Consider the following 18,166-nt stretch of genomic DNA (forward strand, 5'->3'; position numbering starts at 1 on the left):
TTACTTAATAAATATAAGACCCAGCTAGTGGTAAATGAGTATTGTAGGACAACCGATGCTCGCAGAGTTGAACACACAGTTTACTTAGGGATTGATATCAGACCTCAAGTGGAGCAGGTAGTCCGGGGTCAATTTAATGCCAATTGTTGAAAAAGCCAGATAGAATTTTTGTAAATGGAATAATTTACATATGTCAATTATGGGGCGGTGCAACATGGTACAAATGATGTTTCTTCCCAAGGTTTTGTATCTGTTCCGCTCTATTCTGATGGAATTTGAAAAATCCTGGTTCAACATGCTAGATCAATTAGTGATGAGGTTTATCTGGTCGTACGGCAAGATTAGAAGAGCCAGTAAGTATATGACATTACCTAGGGAGAAGGGGGGCTGGTCCCGGCCTATCTTTAAATTATACCAGTTGTCAGCTGCATTACAGTACATGTACCCTTTGTTTAAAATTAGAGGATCGGTGAGAGGTGAGGGATATGTTCCGGACATTTATGAACTGCTAATCGGATCCTCGGCTAGCGGGGCATTGTTGACATTCATGGAACCTAATTATTATAAGATGGTACTATTTAAGGTGTTAAAAGCTGCATTTAAATGTTGGGATCCCTGGCAGAAAAGAATGGGACTAGGTAGATATAACCACTATATGGTGAGCGCAAATAACCCTTCACTTCCTGAGATATTTAAAAATAATTACATGATGAGTTAGAATCGTCAGGGGGTATATGGGTTAGAGGATTTTTTTGAAGGATCCGTAATAGACACATTTGAGAACCTACGGGAAAGATTTGACTTGGGACAAAGGGGATTTTTTAAATACTTACAAGTAAGGGATTTCATCCATAGGAAAACGGGGGGACAGCGGGATTCGCAAAAAGTCCTATGATGGAGATGATGGTAACTGTTGACAGGATTACAATATGCTCTGTTTATGCTAAACTGAATGAAAAGCTACCAGAAGATCTGGAGAAGCACTGTAGGAAGTGGGAAGCCCAACTGAATGTGGGAGAGTCAGAATTTTATGAGTCCCTTGGCTTGAGGTGTAATACCATGATCTCTGCAGCACTCCAGGCCCAGCATTATAAAACGATACTTGATTTATATATTACACCTGGGAAAATAGCGAAGTGGGGTACGGTACAGTAGAGGGGATACATTGCCCAAGATGCCAGCTATTTGGGGCAGATTTAATACATATGTTTGCTACATGTATAAAGTTGGCAAATTTACGGAAGGATTTTGAGCAGTTCATCAGCACAGTAATTAACCAAGATGTGGAATTAACACCAGGGGTTATAATACTCGGGGTATTGGATGGAATTAGTCCACGAGTTTCTACGTTTATATTTGCATCTATGGCTGTATATCGACTTTGAATTTCTTCTGTTTGATTGGATCAACAGCCCCCAAAATTCCAACAATGGCTAGATCGCCTCCTCACGACATATCAGCTTGAACGTGCTCTGTACGAAAGGGGAGAGTGGCGAGACAGAATGGTCAAGCTACATGGGGGTTTTTGGGCAAATGCTTAGGTCATCAGGAAGGAGGACAGGGGTGATGGAGGCTTTAGATGTAAGGCTTTGGATAATCATTTACTTGTATATTGCACCTTGATTGTCTGGATTTTTGTGGTTGTACTTGTATTCCCTTGGGACACAAATATAAAAATAAAAAAAAGAAGCCTCAAGATGGCACCCTCTATGTGACTAATATTGCTCCCTCTAGACTTATTCTCCATAGACAATACATGGCAACTAAAAATGTCTCTTGTCTGTGATTGTCCCTAGCAGCACCTGCCACATTTATTTGCCAACTGTGCTTTTTGCTATTCCCAGTGCCAAAGGTCTACCATCCTGGGAGCCTTCTGGAACTATAGAAGTCCCCTACGATCATGGAACAAAGAGGTTAGTGCAATATGGCCATCATATCCCTGCAGCTTGTTGTCAAGTTCCTGTTGGACAGAACATCAGGCTGCATGGATTTAGTGAGTTTTAACTGCTTTAAGGCAGATGACCTGTTGACTTCCACCGCACTACCTTCACAGAGCAGTGGACTTTAACAAATCTTCCACAGTACTGGAAAAGCCAATGTTTCTGGTAAAAACACCAGAAAACATTTGCTTTCCAAAATCAAAGTTGGGAAGAGAGGGAAATGCTTCCCAGAATCAGATTTCTTTTTTTTTTTGCTGTATTGCGCAGCACACTATCTGACATTACAGAGCAAAACAAAAGTGAAAGGAGACCAAGCTAATGGAACTTGCAGGGATCCACAAATGTCTTACCACAAGCATTCATACACTTCTCTTGATAACAATAGTACCCCACTTTTGTGACCAGGCTATGGCCCACAAAAGAAAAAGGCTCCCTAAGCCCCCTAAGACACATGGAAGAATCAGGGTTTTTTCCTTGCAAGTTGACAAATTCTGGCATTACGGGTATCTGCAGTATTTAGGCCAGGGCTTGGTCGGGACCCAGGGAAACCTGCCAGGCCCAGACATTTCTGAACAAAAGACATCTAGGGTAGTCTGGTGTGGTATCGCTTGCATGGATCCCAATATCTCTTCTTTCCCAGAATGCCCTGCAAATACCAAACGCTTGCAGATCAAAATTCTTCATCATATTTCTGTGAAGGGAAATTGCATAATCTATAAGGATACATTAAATTCCCACCACCTAGTGTTCCCATCCTTTTCACAACAAAAACACTAATAAGAAATGTTCATCAGGTACTATGGATTTAGGGCATTAATTACATAAGACCTCATAAAAATAATTTATTTGCAATGATCATAAATTAGAGCAATATAAAGCAGAATTTCAAAAGTCCCCTTATATTTCAAAAAGCAAATTCACAGTACACAGATCTTAAATTACAATATATAAAAATCAGAAAAGGTTAGTCGTTCTGTAAGAATGTCTTGAGAGGTCAATTATAATATAAATGCTTTTAGCCTCAGATGCCTTGATTATGGTTTCCACAATATTTGGTTCAAGCAGATAAATCTTCAGCAGGGTTATTTAGATATTAATCTATTTTTGAAAGATAGCTAGTCTGTAATAGCAGCACTTTTGATAAGACAGGCTATGTTGAGTCATTTCCGATTCACACTACTTCTAGTTATGGTATTTGCTTTCCTTTGCAGTAGGCACATTAACCTAACAAACTATCTGACTCCTACAAACAAAATAAAGATCTCAGGAGCAGATATATTATCTCACCAGGCTATATTTTAAAACAGTCAGAGTAGGCTGTACCGATACCAATCAAATGTATGTCATGCCTGACTTTTGATGATTCTTATCCTGCTCAATAGGCTAATAAAAACACTATGCAATATTGTAATTTGGAATTTCCTCATTGGACATTGCTTCTGAATGGTTTGTAGGTTAACCTCTTCGTTGCGGGCGTCAGCCACTGGCCGACGCCCACACACCCTCCCTGGTGCGGGTCACGACCAGTGGCCGACACCAGGAAGGGTATCAATAAATCCTCGGGTGCGTCGCACCCGAGGATTTTTTTTTTTTTTTAAACCCCCCCCGGGAGACACGGAAGCTTCCGTGTCTCCCCCCGCCCCCCCACCCGCCCCTTTGTGACATCAGCGCGCCTCGCGGCGCGCTGACGTTGCAAAGGTGTTTTCCCCATCAAAGCAGGAAGCAGCCTTGCGGCCGCTTCCTGCTTTCATGGGGAAAACGGCCTTTCCCACGTTCGGGAAGGCCTCGTAAGAAAGGGGAGTGTCTCCCCTTTCTTACGAGGCCTTCCTGAAAGTGTTTCCTGGCCCCCGATCGCAGCACAGCTGCGACCGGGGGCCAGGAAACACTTTCAGGAAGGCCTCGTAAGAAAGGGGAGCACAGCTGCGATCGGGGGCCAGGAAACACTTTCAGGAAGGCCTCGTAAGAAAGGGGAGACACTCCCCTTTCTTACGAGGCCTTCCTGAAAGTGTTTCCTGGCCCCCGGTCGCAGCTGTGCTGCGATCGGGGCCAGGAAACACTTTCAGGTTTCCTGGCCCCCGATCGCAGCACAGCTGCGATCGGGGGGCCAGGAAACACTTTGAAAAGGCCTTGTAAGAAAGGGGAGACTCTCCCCTTTCTTACGAGGCCTTCTCAAACTGTTTCTGGCCCCCGATTTCAAAACTGTTTATTTTCCTTCCATCGTTCTATGAATTGTCCTCAGACACTTGTGAGAAGTTGTATTTTCATGTAGAGAATGTGAAAATGTTTGTCCGCTGGTCTGTTTGTCCTTCCAGAATAGGTTGTAGATAATGCTAAAACCCTGCATTTGGGTATGTTTATAACTCACCAGATAAATGTACTGGTATATTTTATAAGCTGCAACATCTGTACAGTCTCGTAAAATTGTTCTGCTAGTTTTCCTTTGTACATAAGACTTTCTGCTAGTGTTTTGCAAAATGTTTGCACTTAAGGTTGGAAGTTATCATTTATATAACAGAGTAATTGATTGTTTCCTAAAACATTCATCAGCCTTTTTTTGTTTTAAAGAAGAGTGATCTGAAAGGAGAAACGTACGTTTTAGGGATTGGAATTGCAAAATTGCATATGCCACAGTCCTCATTTTTGCTTCTTAAGCGTTTCCTTCCAATGAAGTTCAAGCCATTTTTAAGGTTCTTTCACACGTTTTGCTCAAGTCAAAGATGCTTCCTTAACCTTCGTCTTCTGTTTAGCCTCCTTGAAAAGTGAAAATAACATCCTTAAATACTTTGGAAATTTACTGTTGAGTCTTCTAACTGGAATCAGTTGTGGTGGTCGGCTATGCTGAGTTTTCCATGATATCAATAGTCCCATTTTTTTTCCTCCCCTAAGGGGAGACATTTCTCTTATAAAATTGATGGGGTCGCAATGAGGGTAGGAAGTGTGTTCCTTATTATTTGGGAACGTTTGGTGACATTGCTACTTTTTACTGATTTACCATCACTTTCTAATCTTTTCAAGGCACCCTTTCATTTATACGTTTTTGGCAAACAGGCTTATAATTTAAAGCATCAGTTTCCAAAATGAAAGTAATTTTTCATGAGTAATCCTACTGCACCCTTGAATGACGGAACCTCTGGTTAGACTGTTTTTTCCCTAATACTGGAAGCGAGAAAGGGTTTGCTTCTTTTGGCAAACTCATACTAAAATGGGGCATGTTCAAATGAAAATATTTTAAAATAAAACACTGTTAGCTGATTTGGTACATTTCTTTCACCTTATTTTGCTGAATTCAGTTGGCGGTAAGTGGTTTGCCATATCAGAAAGCAAAACCAGCCTTCTGTTGCTAAACTTCCTGCATTTTAAGAAGACATATGAAAACTGTATTCTTAATAAAGGGATCTTGACATGATTCCACCATGTAAATATTTCAGATATTAAAAATTTATATACTTGATCTGGGGCTCGGATTTCTTTGAGTCTTGCCTGAGTGATGTTTAGCATTTTATGTTTTCTGTAAATGAAGTCTGCATAAATATAAGGCCACCTCTCACCTGATAGTAGGCCATGTTAATATTTGTGTTAATCTCCAAGACAAACTGGTTCTGACCTAAATTATAGTTCTCAAATAATAATTTGAAACATTTGTGCTTTTATTTGTTTCGATACTGGCGGTTAATGTGAACATCCTTTATTGCCATGACTCGAATTTACAGGCATACCTAGTGATTTTATTACTCCTTAATTACTTATTTTGAAAGGTGTGTGGTTTACTTGAAGGTGCCATGTGCATTAGGGTAGTCTTAAAGCATGAATAAAAAGGACCCCCACATTCTCAAAATAATCCTATTGTGCTCAATATTGTAAATGCTTTCGTAAATGCATGTTGGGATTTCCACCTTTTGCTTTAAATAAAATTCACATAACCCAAAAAAAAAAAAAATAATGACAGGGGGGTCGCCCGTGGGCAGGGTGACCCCCTGTGGGGGCAATTTTTTTTTTAGATGTTGTAGGGTTTCCCTGGGGGCCATTTTGGCCCCCAAGGAAACCATACAACAACTAAAAAAAATAGATCTATATATAGATCTATATTTATATATCTATGTAGATAGATATATCTATGTACATGGATATATCTATAGATATATCTATGTACATAGATATATATATATATATAGAGGTAGATCTATATATACCAAAGAGATTTATAAAGTGTGCTACTCACCTGTGAGGGTCTCAAGGCGCTTGAGGGGGGCGGGGGGAGGGAAAGGGGCTGGGAGGTTCACTGTTTGAAAAGCCAGGTTTTGAGGCCCTTCCTGAAAAGAAGTAGGTTTTGGGTCTTGCGAAGGTGGGTTGTGAGGGCGTTCCAGGTTTTGGGTGCAAGGTAGGAGAAGGATCTGCCCCCAGTGGTGGTGTGTTTGATGCGGGGGACAGAGGCGAGAGAGAGGTCAGCTAAGCGGACGTTTCGTGTGGGGGTGTGGAAGGTGACTCTCGTTGAGGTAGGCAGGGCCTGTGTTGTGGAGTGATTTGTGTGCGAGGATGAGGATCTTGAAGGTGATCCTTTTGTCAATGGGGAGCCAGTGGAGGGATTTGAGGTGTGGAGAGATGTGTTCGTGTCGGCGGAGGTCGAGGATGAGTCGTGCTGCTGAGTTCTAGATGCGTGTAGTTTGCGCTTGAGTTTTAGAGTGGTGCCGGCGTAGAGGGCGTTTCCGTAATCAAGCCTGCTGCTGATGTGTGCGTGAGTGACAGTTTTTCTGGTCTCTGTGGGGATCCATTTGAATGTTTTTCAGTATACGGAGTGTGTTGAAGCATGAGGAGGTGAGAGCGTTGATTTGTTGGGTCATCGAGAGGGAGGAGTCTAGGATGATGCTGAGGTTGCGTGCGTGGTTGGCGGGGGTGGGTGCAGGGCCTAGCGTGGTGGGCCACCATGAGGAGTCCCAGGTGTTTTTGTGTGGGCCAAAGAGGATTATTTCGGTTTTGCTTGAGTTGAGTTTCAGGTGATTGGCTGTCATATATATATCACTTTTGTCAATATGTGTGTGGTTTCCCTGGGGGGAAAAGGGTCCGACTTGTCTAGTGGCAGTTTTAGTGCCATAAAGAAGCGCAGAAGGTTTATATGCCTACTGCAAAGAGCAAATCTGTATTTTATGTAAATAGCTGAGTACATTAGCAAAGTCTATGGAGAGATGAAGGGCACTTTTGCTGGGTGGTAATGAGGGAATCCGAGGAGGAGGGAGTGGGAGCACCAATAATGATTGTTGGACTGGGCGCAGGAGGTGCTAAAGACTGTGACGAATGGTATGTGACAAGGTGTTTTTTGAGTGTCTTGAAAGTACGTGCTGATTGAGGGAAGAAGCGCAGGTAAGGTGGCCTCTACTGTTGCACGTATCTCACACACCATCGATTTTGTGACTGTCTACGTAGGCTAGTGTTTTAGAGCAACAGTTTAGCCAATAGCAGAGGTGGCATCTTGATGGATGACTGCTGCCTGCACTCGGGTTATAGAGGACCGCTCTGACATAGGATCAGAGACTGAGACATCAGATACTGAGACAGCATCTGAGGGATAGGACAATGGCGCAGACTCTGGGAGTGATTTTTCAGTCAGAGGAGTCCCATTCGATAACTCCTCTTCCAGTACATTATGAGGGAGGTGATGAGGACAGTCCTGCTGTCCCTTCGCAAGCTGTTTGTGCAACTGGGTAATAGTGGGTTAGGCCAACCCAGAGAGCAGGTGAATGCGGCGGCAAGCAGAGAGAGAGTGCTCTCTTGGGAGCTCCCCAATTTAGTGCAGCCCCAAATTCCACCACCCAAATCATATTGTGGAGACATCAAAATTATCCATGGCAAAACAAACTGGTTTTGTAAGGCAGGCACCTGTGTTTTTGGTCCTGGATTCGGTGGCCATATAGAGAAACACACTAAACCCAAACATTTCTGGAAACTAGACATTCGGGGGAGTCCACAGAGGTGTGACTTGTGTGGCTTCCCCAAAGTATTCTTACCCAGAATACCCTGCAAAGCTGAAATGTTGAAAAAAAACTCAATTTTTCTCGCATTTCTGTCACACAAACTACAGGAATATGCTGGGATCCACAATATTCCTACCACCCAGTGACTCCTCACCTGTCCTGATAAAAACACTACCCCACTTGAGTGCCTACACCTAGTGTCTGTGTCAGGAATGGATCACCCCAGGGTCAACAGCTGCCTCACGTAAGGACCAACATTGACCGTTGTGTGATCTATTCCTGTCGCAGGCACCAGGCCTAACCACACAAGTGAGGTATCATTTTTATCGGGAGGCTTGGGGGAACGCTGGGTGGAAGGAAATTTGTGGCTCCTCTCAGATTCCAGAACTTTCTGTCACCGAAATGTGAGGAAAACTTGTTTTTTTAGCCACTTTTTGAGGTTTGCAAAGGATTCTGGGTAACAGAACCAGGTCCGAGCCCCGCAAGTCACCCCTCCTTGGATTCCCCTAGGTCTCTAGTTTTCAGAAATGCACAGGTTTGGTAGGTTTCCTAGGTGCCGGCTGAGCTAGAGGCCAAAATCTACAGGTAGGCACTTTGCAAAAAACAGCTCTGTTTTCTGTGATGTGTCCACGTTGTGTTTTGGGGCATTTCCTGTCGCGGGCGCTAGGCCTACCCACACAAGTGAGGTATCATTTTTATCGGGAGACTTGGGGGGACGCTGGGTGGAAGGAAATTTGAGGCTCCTCTCCGATTCCAGAACTTTCTGTCACCGAAATGTGAGGAAAACTTGTTTTTTTAGCCACTTTTTGCGGTTTGCAAAGGATTCTGGGTAACAGAACCTGGTCAGAGCCCCGCGAGTCACCCCATCTTGGATTCCCCTAGGTCTCTAGTTTTCAAAAATGTACAGGTTTGGTAGGTTTCCCTAGGTGCCGGCTGAGCTAGAGGCCAAAATCTACAGGTAGGCACTTTGCAAAAAACAGCTCTGTTTTCTGTGATGTGTCCACGTTGTGTTTTGGGGCATTTCCTGTCGCGGGCGCTAGGCCTACCCACACAAGTGAGGTATCATTTTTATCGGGAGACTTGGGGGGATGCTGGGTGGAAGGAAATTTGAGGCTCCTCTCCGATTCCAGAACTTTCTGTCACCGAAATGTGAGGAAAACTTGTTTTTTTAGCCACTTTTTGAGGTTTGCAAAGGATTCTGGGTAACAGAACCTGGTCAGAGCCCCGCGAGTCACCCCATCTTGGATTCCCCTAGGTCTCTAGTTTTCAAAAATGTACAGGTTTGGTAGGTTTCCCTAGGTGCCGGCTGAGCTAGAGGCCAAAATCTACAGGTAGGCACTTTGCAAAAAACAGCTCTGTTTTCTGTGATGTGTCCACGTTGTGTTTTGGGGCATTTCCTGTCGCGGGCGCTAGGCCTACCCACACAAGTGAGGTATCATTTTTATCGGGAGACTTGGGGGGACGCTGGGTGGAAGGAAATTTGAGGCTCCTCTCAGATTCCAGAACTTTCTGTCACCGAAATGTGAGGAAAACTTGTTTTTTTAGCCACTTATTGAGGTTTGCAAAGGATTCTGGGTAACAGAACCTGGTCAGAGCCCCGCGAGTCACCCCATCTTGGATTCCCCTAGGTCATTAGTTTTCAAAAATGTACAGGTTTGGTAGGTTTCCCTAGGTGCCGGCTGAGCTAGAGGCCAAAATCTACAGCTAGGCACTTTGCAAAAAACAGCTCTGTTTTCTGTGATGTGTCCACGTTGTGTTTTGGGGCATTTCCTGTCGCGGGCGCTAGGCCTACCCACACAAGTGAGGTATCATTTTTATCGGGAGACTTGGGGGGACGCTGGGTGGAAGGAAATTTGAGGCTCCTCTCAGATTCCAGAACTTTCTGTCACCGAAATGTGAGGAAAACTTGTTTTTTTAGCCACTTTTTGAGGTTTGCAAAGGATTCTGGGTAACAGAACCTGGTCAGAGCCCCGCGAGTCACCCCATCTTGGATTCCCCTAGGTCTCTAGTTTTAAAAAATGTACAGGTTTGGTAGGTTTCCCTATGTGCCGGCTGAGCTAGAGGCCATAATCTACAGGTAGGCACTTTGCAAAAAAACAGCTCTGTATTTTGTGAAAAAATGGGATGTGTCCACGTTGTGTTTTGGGGCATTTCCTGTCGCGGGCGCTAGGCCTACCCCCACAAGTGAGGTATCATTTTTATCGGGAGACTTGGGGGAACATAGAATAGCAAAACAAGTGTTATTGCCCCTTATCTTTCTCTACATTTTTTCCTTCCAAATATAAGAGAGTGTGTAAAAAAGACGTCTATTTGAGAAATGCCCTGCAATTCACATGCTAGTATGGGCACCTCGGAATTCAAAGATGTGCAAATAACCACTGCTCCTCAAAACCTTATCTTGATCCCATTTTGGAAATGCAAAGGTTTTCTTGATACCTCTTTTTCACTCCTCATATTTCAGCAAATGAATTGCTGTATACCCAGTATAGAATGAAAACCAACTGCAGGGTGCACCTCATTTATTGGCTCTGGGTACCTAGGGTTCTTGATGAACCTATAAGCCCTTTATATCCCCGCAACCAGAAGAGTCCAGCAGACAAAACGGTATATTGCTTTCAGAAATCTGACATCGCAGGAAAAAGTTACAGAGTAAAACATAAAGAAAAATGGCTGTTGTTTTCAGCTCAATTTCAATATTTTTTTATTTCAGCTGTTATTTTCTGTAGGAAAACCTTGTAGGATCTACACAAATGACCCCTTGCTGAATTCAGAATTTTGTCTAGTTTTCAGAAATGTTTAGCTTTCCGGGATCCAGCATTGGTTTCACACCCATTCCTGTCACTAACTGGAAGGAGGTTGAAAGCACCAAAAATAGTAAAAATGGGGTATGTCCCAGTAAAATGCCAAATTTGTGTTGGAAAATGTGGTTTTCTGATTCAAGTCTGCCCGTTCCTGAAAGGTGGGAAGATAGTGATTTCAGCACCAGAAACCCTTTGTTGATGGCATTTTCAGGGAAAAAACCACAAGCCTTCTTCGGCGGCCCTTTTTTCCCATTTTTTTGGAATAAACTAAATTTTCACTGTATTTTGGCTATTTTCTTGGTCTCCTCCAGGGTAAACCACAAACTCTGGGTACCATTAGAATCCCTACGATGTTGGAAAAAAAGGACGCAAATTTGGCGTGGTTAGCTTATGTGGACAAAAAGTTATGAAGCCCTAAGCGCGAACTACCCCAAATAGACAAAAAAGGGCTCAGCACTGGGGGGGAAAAGGCCCAGCAGCTAAGGGGTTAAACTACTGACAACCACGTGTGTATCAGGAATAGGAACGGTTGTGAAAGTTGCTGGCTTAGGAATAACATGACTCAATGTCCTGTCCAGTTCAGTCTTTTCACACAGCAAATTCTTGTTTGACATACCATATGTGAGATGTGAGATGGAGTTCAGCTAATGCCCAAATAATTTTTCACCTCTCAGCTGTGAATTTGAACTAGTGTTATTACTAACTTTCACATCAGCTCCTCACACACAACTCTGTGGCTTGCCGCAGGTGTCCATCACATCACCTCTGTTAATCAACATCTACCAACCTTGACTGAATAATTCAGCTTCACCTGTTACAACTATGCAGATGACAGCTAAATCAATTGCAAAATGGATGGTCTGAAAGACCTCCACAATTTAAAACGTAATTGACTGCCTTTGGACAATAAACACATGAATGATTAATAACCACCTTAAACTAAGTATCATAAAGACAGAGATTTTGACCAGAGGATAATGGCAAAAATGCCAGCCTACCACAATATGGTGTAAGGAAGATGAGGCCCCTTCAGCAATATCAAAAGAATTCAGAAACCTATGAGTAACCATGGATTCAGACATACATATGATGCCACATGTTAATAACATCAAACAGAGTACCTTCTACACAATGGAAATATTAGGATTCATCCTTCCATACCTTGAATACCAACTGAATACCAACTGAAACTGCAAGCCATCCTGACACGTGTAATATCCCAGCCTGACTATGCCAACACAGTAACCTGCTGTATCCGTGTTTATCATACACAAACTACAATTCTTCCAAAATGCTGCTGCAGGACTTTTCTCCTTCACCTCAGAGAAGACATGACTCCAGTATTCCAATCACTACAATGGCTACCTATAGCAAGAAGGGCAATGTTCAGGGCACTACACTACCTACTGGCTAAATTCAAACAATACAAACAAAACAGGATACTCTACTTCAGACTTACACCACTTATCATTATACCACCTTACCACAACAATAAGGAGAAGGCACTGCTTTCTCCGAACAATACACCAAGCTCTAGAACTCAGTATCAGCCAACATTCAATGCATCCAGGAGCATATACACTTCAGAATACAGTTGAGAACATGGCTATTTCCAACTACTGTACAATGCATTCCACAATCTGACAGACATCTACATCCTGAAGCTCTGTCTTCAACTTACAATCCAAAGATTGGAAACAACCCAACTAAAAAATTACTTTCGAAAGACAGGTAAGATGAGGATAGGGGTCACCTATGGGGCGCCGGGGTATTATATAGTTATGAATTTCCATAGAGTCCATTTCTGGCCGACTCTAATATTAATTCTATATTGTGGTTGGTTTTATATATCCTTTGCGCGTTAGCTTTAGGCCTTAAGCCTTTGTGCACTTTGCCCTGGATGTATTTTATTCATTTGCTAGTAGCTTAGAGCCTCTGTGCACTTTGCTCTACATGCTTTTTATTTGGCTTCATACTGTTATTTTTCAGATAGCCAGTTCTACGGTGTTGTTTTTCTATTCATATCACACTGTTTTGCATACTTCAGCACTGGTGTTCTCCATAACATATTCACTCTGTGCTTCAGTCAAGGATACAGTCTGGTACATTGCCGATAGACGTGGTAGGAGTTTAGACTTGGCATTTCTGCGTAGGGACATTTTGTGATCACGCTGACATGTAGGTTATAAAATAACTTCCTTGTCCCAATACACGCAAGAGGGAGATTCCGAACAGGGATCCACAACTAGATGCTGACTGCCTCGTTACAGATGCTGAACCTTGATCACAGGCCTTTGCTCAGGTATGAGGGCTGATGGCTCCGCAGTGATACAGACAGGCAAGCTAGAAGCTTAACAGGCTGTGCTCGAAATAGAATAGAACAAAGCAGAGGGAGAGTAGAAACTATAATATACAATGATTGCTTTATTCTTATGTTTTACTCTCTTAGTAACTATTTCAATCCTACTGTGTTGTATGGTTCTGGTTATTGCGGCTCATGCCTTATTCTCTAAAATACAGTCGTTTTATTAAAGCATAATATAAAACTTATACTGTTTTTGTCATTTGTATATGAGATCATATGGTAAATGAGAGAGTTGGTTTGGATCTGAGTGACCACGACTTCCCTAAGAAGTTCCAAAGATGTCATGCGCTCGGCTGCCCAATCATCTCTTCCCCGTGGGAGAAATGAGGCACTGCTAGTTAGCCAGAGCAAAAAACGGATTTAGGGTGACAGAGTTCCTTACACTTGGGTCAGACTCAGTCCCCCACACTGTTATCGATCCTGCTGCCTAGCAATCCAGTAGTCTCATTTAGGATAATGAGAGCCCACGCGACATGGCGCCGCCAATGTTTGGTCTGGCTCTAATGTTTGGGTCCGGCTGACTCTCTTGATCTCATATATAATTTGACTCCTCGGTTCCCTTAGCAGAGACGTCCGTGGGGCTGAGGGTTTCCGCCACCATGATAGTGGTTGGTTGTTCAAGCTTGAACTTTGAAAGGAAAAACCCCGATATTGGTGTACCTTTTTGGATCTCGGGCTATTTTTAACAAATGGCGAATCCTGTTGTAGTTAATATAGCTATAAATATGCGTCACCCGCTCACAGCTCACCTGATAAATCATGGACTAACTGTCCCAGGGGGTCAAGTTACCTTTGTGGTGGACGCCCATGCAGCTTATAGAACAGAACTTTTTTATTCTTGGGTTGTGTTTCCAGCAGTTGATGGGGGTACGAATACATTTTACGAATATACAGTTGCAAATGTACCTGGACAATACAGGGCTTATGCATATTTAGAGATTCCTCTCTCTTATCAAGAATACCATAATTGGCTTGATGGCGCCCTCCCACACACAGTGGTACAAGTAAGGCTAGGTCCGTTGAGTAATGATGGTCCGACCTGGCCTTTATTGGCCACTTATACACCATATCCTGCGGTTGCTAATTTGGCGGTGGTTGATGTCCGTCGTTTATACATGGACTTAACAAGTACGTACAGAAGATTGGTTCATTTTGTAATGCAAACATTGAATACTAATGCAGCGCGGGCTGCTCCGGCACACCCACAAGCAGTGGTTCCGGGTATTAATCCGGCCACTGTGCACTCAGTTATGGGTAAAATACCGGCTAAACGTGAGGAAACTCCATTTTGGCTGGCGCAACAAATTAATACGCTGGAAGCGGTGTTTCCCCATACGGGCCCTCAGGATAAACATAGAATATTGACGATGTGTTTGCCGTATGGGATGGTTCCTCCGGTGGACCTTTGTAATACCTGGGGCACGGTGTTTGCCACGCTCTACACAATGGCACATGGTACGCCGACATTGGCTAATTTACCGGAGGTGCTTAAACAAATTCAAGATGAATATGGAGCTGCCCCTGCCTTAGATTTGGGTATGCAGTTATTGGGCAACTTTGCCACTGTTTCTTCTATTATTTTGAGTAATCTCAAGGGAGAGGCTGTAGCACTAGCAGTGCGAATGCGTCTTCGGGATGTTCCGCAGATTAATCAAGAACGGGAACTTCCGAGAATAATAGCAGAAACTTATTCTAGTATCGGTCGCAATAGCCTAGGGGCTAGACCGCAAAAACCCCAGTTGCAGGGTAAAAATAATAAAGATAATGCTAAACAACAGCAATCTGAGGGTACGAAAAAGCGCTGTGAAAAGAAACAGCAAGCACCTAAACAGAATGAGTGACAGTCTCCGCAATTGGAGACCCCGCAGAATAGGTATAATCTCAGGAATAGGGATAATTTGAAAACGCCTGATAGATATCACAATACTGATACACGCCAATCTCGTTCCTTTCAGGACTCCTCAGAGGAGAGAAGTGAGAGAGGTGGGCGGTCACAGCGGAGGACGGAGTACGTGAAACCAAGACAGGATTCACAACGCTCTGCGGAGGTTTCTGTTAAACAAGAAGAGAAACCGCTGCAACAAAAACAGCAGTTTAAAAAGAAGAAAGTGGCAGCAGTCTCTGTTAGACATGCCGCTCAAGAAGAGAGTTCTCTTGACGAACAAGACATGGGCGTTAGCACTGTTAGACAGCGCGGCAGAGGTCACAATAGTTCGCCGGAGTCTTCTAGAGCATCTGGAGGTGAAAGCAACTGATGACTTCATACAAGTCGAAACGGCGGATATGCGAGTCTCTGATCCTGATAGAGTATATTTAGTGACTCTGCGATTGGAAGGGGACATTGACCGCATTATACACGCCATTTTTTGGGACCATGTGGTAAAATCATATGATGTTCTACTGGCCGAACAGGATTGGCCACCTGACTTTGTTCGCGACTGTTCGGTTGGGGAGGATGTTATTGCACCTTCCTTCTCACCACTTGTTCCGAGAGAACTGGCGGAGTCCTATAGTAAATCGTGGGCTCTGGCACAAGCTCCCACCCTATATAGAAATAACGTGGGGTGGGATAAACAATCACCGTATCATGTAATTCCAATAAAGGGCGAACCTCAGCCACAGCCGCAGTATCCTATCAAATTTGAGGCTAGGGCATCGGTTAGGCAAATTCTTATAGAATTGGAGTACCAGGGTGTAATTGAGCCCCGTGTCTCGCCAATGAATAATCCCTTATTTCCAGTTTCTAAACCGGACCATTCCTATAGGATAGTGGTGGATTACAGACATTTGAATAGTCATACACACACATATGCGATACAAAATTCACATAGTGCAGCGCTTATTAACAATATAATGCGTAAGAAATACAAAACAACGTTGGATATCTCGAATGGGTTTTTCTGCCAAAATATAGAGCCCGAAAGTCAGGACTATACCAGTTTCAGTGCGTTTGGCTCCCAGAAAATTTTTTGTCGTTTGCCTCAGGGGTATAAAAACAACCCAGGACTGTTTTCGGCTCGTGTGACTGAAATACTGCACGAGTTGGACCCTGAAGCGTGATCATATGTTGATGACATATATCTGACTGACGATGAGATTCTACAGCATCTAAGGCGTGTATCGCGCATTGTTGTGGGGTTTGCTAATATTGGCTATAAGTTTAATTTTAAAAAATCGAAAATTCCCTTCCTCAGTGTCATTTTCCTGGGATATGAGTTGTCAAGTGAGGGCAAGAGCTTAGCGCCACATTTTCTGGATAAATGTGCTTTATTGCAGCCTCCAAATACGGTTCGGAAGCTCCAGTCATTGTTGGGGTTTCTGAATTTTGGCAGAACGTACATTCCTGAATATGCTACGCGTATAAAACCCTTATACAAATTGATTCGCCCGAATTTTTCAAGTAGATTTTGGACAATTGAGCATACACACATATTACGAGAATTACAGACTGATCTCTTATCAGTTAAACACTTACATACACAGGACAATAAGACACATTTAGTCATCAGGGTGATACCTGGGGCTGTTGGGTTTACGTATGTCACCTTTAATGAGGGTGAGACGGTCCCGATTGCATATAAGTCTCACTTGTATTCTACTGCAGAACAACGATTTGCACAGACTGAGAAAATACTCACTGCAGTACAGATGGCTGTGATTAAAGAAAGACCGCTTGCCCAGGGCCAACGCATCATTGTCGTTTCCCCAGTTCCGGCCTTAGAGGCTGTTACTAAAGCGAGTGTTCCTAATTCGAAAGCTTTACACCTGCGATGGATACAATGGGCTACGTCTTTGACAGCCACTGATGTAGATTACATATTTGACCCTAAACTGCAGACTCAAGAATTTCTTCAATATGAAATAGAATACCCAGTCCCTGCTGGCACATTGCCTATTGACCAGTACCAGGTGGTCATGTATACTGATGGTTCTGCGCAACCAGCGGTTGGGACTAAACAGCAGTATTCTGCTGCGTGTGCGGTGGTAAGTGGCGCGATGGAGGGGGACGTGTTCTGCCCCCGACATACTAAAACCTTTGGAGATTGTACGGCACAGCTGGCTGAGCTCAAAGCTCTATTGTTGGTGTTGGAGCATGCTGATCCGGCGATGTTGACCTTGTTGGTCTGTGACTCTTATTATTGTGTGCAGTCTTTCAATGAATATCTACACTATTGGAAGATGAATGGGTTCAGAGATTCTAAAGGCAACACCATTAAACATAAATTGTTGTGGGGTAAGGTTGCGGATCTAAAGGAGACGCTTCCTAAAGTCCATGTTGTACATACACTTGGACACCAGCGCGTTGGAATACACGTTGCTGGGAATACTATGGCTGATGAAGCTGCGAAATCGGCAGTGGCTACCGCCACTGTGGCCGCGGTGACTCGTTCGAGTTCCAAACCAGACACAGAGATTTCGGCTGCTATAAAGGCTACGGCTGATGGTACGCCCTTTCCTAAAGGATTTCCTTCTAAATATAGTTACTGCTTGAATAGTGCACTAAACGCTGTTGTTAATATTCCAGGCATTGGTGTACGTGAAATACCAAATAATATTGAAAGACCTCGATTAATTTCTGCAGCACATGAGGGGGCGGCATCTGCACATGCTGGTGTAGCCGCAACGATTTCAATTTTACAGGCTCGTTACTGGTGGCCTGGTCTCTATAAAGAGACAAAGCAGTATGTCCTTTGTTGTGACGTTTGTCAACAGATTAAAGCTTCATCGGCTAGACGCCCGCAGCAGACGCCCCTTCTGATTTCAAATAAACCTTTACAGTGTGTGTACTTGGATTATTGTGGTCCGCTGACACCAGATAGTGCATACAAATATATATTGGTTGCTGTAGATTCGTGCTCCAGATTTGTGTGGGTCTGGCCACAGCGCTCGGCTGACGCTCGAACTGTTATTAAAGATTTGCGCATCTTTGTCGATACATTTGCAGTTACGGCTTTTCATTCGGACCAGGGCCCTGCTTTTGCCTCTAAGGCATTCAGGGACACCATGGCTTCGTTGGGGGTCCAGCTCCAGTTCTCGTCTCCATTTCATCCCGTGGGAAATTCTGTTGTGGAGCGATTAAATCGTGATTTAATG

At 43.6% G+C, this 18,166-nt stretch overlaps 1 protein-coding gene across 3 annotated transcripts in view; it reads left to right on the forward strand.

The window, feature by feature from the left end:
* LOC138299734 (uncharacterized) overlaps positions 1-18,166 on the forward strand; it is a 95,361-nt gene that overhangs the window by 19,522 nt on the left and 57,673 nt on the right. The gene's annotated exons all lie outside the window — the stretch shown is intronic.

The sequence above is a fragment of the Pleurodeles waltl genome, chromosome 6 (genome assembly GCF_031143425.1).
Source record: "Pleurodeles waltl isolate 20211129_DDA chromosome 6, aPleWal1.hap1.20221129, whole genome shotgun sequence".
Taxonomy (NCBI): Eukaryota; Metazoa; Chordata; class Amphibia; order Caudata; family Salamandridae; genus Pleurodeles; species Pleurodeles waltl.